The following is a 1053-nucleotide window of genomic DNA, read 5'->3' on the forward strand; positions in this document are numbered from 1 at the left end:
GTTTCTATAGTGTAGTGATTATCACATTTGCCTAACACACAAAAGGTCCCTGGTTTGAAACCAGGCAGAAACATGGTGGCTTACTTTTCCCAGCTCCCCTAGCTGTCCAGCAAGGTGCTCCTACTGCTGCCATTGCCCTGTCCCTGCGATAACCCCAACCCCTACATGACAGAGGGTGGTGAAATGAGCTGAGGAAAAGCCTTGGCATGAGCAGGGGGAAGCTAGAGGATCTAGGCCAGTCACCTTTTGAAGCCTTGTGGCTTGGCCTCCTCTGCCCCGAGAGTTTGGCCTATGGAGGCCGGCTCTTCCTGCTGGCCTCCTTTGCGTGACTTGCCAAAGGAGGAAGTGAGGCAGGAATGGGGCAAAAGAGGAAAGTCATGCTGAGGAAGGCAGGGCAGAAGTTAAGCACCTCAGTGTGGCTAAGTGGGGTTAGTAGAGCGCCACCATTCGTTCTGCAAAGTCTGGGGAGGTGCGGTTGGCTGCTGAGAGGTAGAATCCTGTGCCTGCGTCTTGGCTTACCAGGGATGGCTACTTGCAGCCCAGGAGAAGGATGGTTCTGGGTGAAAGGAAGACAAGCAAATCTATGGGAGGAAATTTGGGTGTGGGGTGCGGGCTCTGCGCTGGGGGAGGGGGTTTGGGTGCAGGAGTGGTGGTGCTTACCCCGGGTAGTGCAGCTCCCAAAGTGACTGGTACACACAACACTCTGGTAGCAGCTTCTAGGTGGGCATGGCCAGGGGATCTCCGTGTGCCGCTGCCTGCAGGCACTGCCCTCAGAGCTCCCATTGGCTGCAGTTCCTGGATAATGGGAGCTGCGGAGTTGGTAGTCGGGGCAGGGGCAGCACGTGGAGACACTCCCCCCGCCCCAGGGGATGCCGGGACATGCCAGCTACTTCTGGGAGTGGCACAGAGGGATGGAGGCAGAGTGTGCAGGGAGTCACCTTAGTGCTGCTGGCATATCTCTGCACACCCATTGAGGGAGGGGAGCAGAGGGCCTCCATGCACTGCCTGGGGTAGGGGCAGTGAACAGAGCTGCCTCCCCTCCTACCAGTACCG

At 57.9% G+C, this 1053-nt stretch overlaps 1 non-coding gene across 1 annotated transcript; it reads left to right on the top strand.

Moving 5' to 3' along the window:
- TRNAV-AAC lies at window positions 1-73 on the top strand. The gene has a single exon. It is a non-coding gene; the product is annotated as a tRNA-Val (tRNA).
- The last annotated feature ends 980 nt before the right edge of the window (window positions 74-1053 follow it).

Source organism: Terrapene carolina, unplaced genomic scaffold (genome assembly GCF_002925995.2).
Source record: "Terrapene carolina triunguis isolate 2854851 unplaced genomic scaffold, T_m_triunguis-2.0 Scaffold570, whole genome shotgun sequence".
Classification (NCBI taxonomy): domain Eukaryota; kingdom Metazoa; phylum Chordata; order Testudines; family Emydidae; genus Terrapene; species Terrapene triunguis.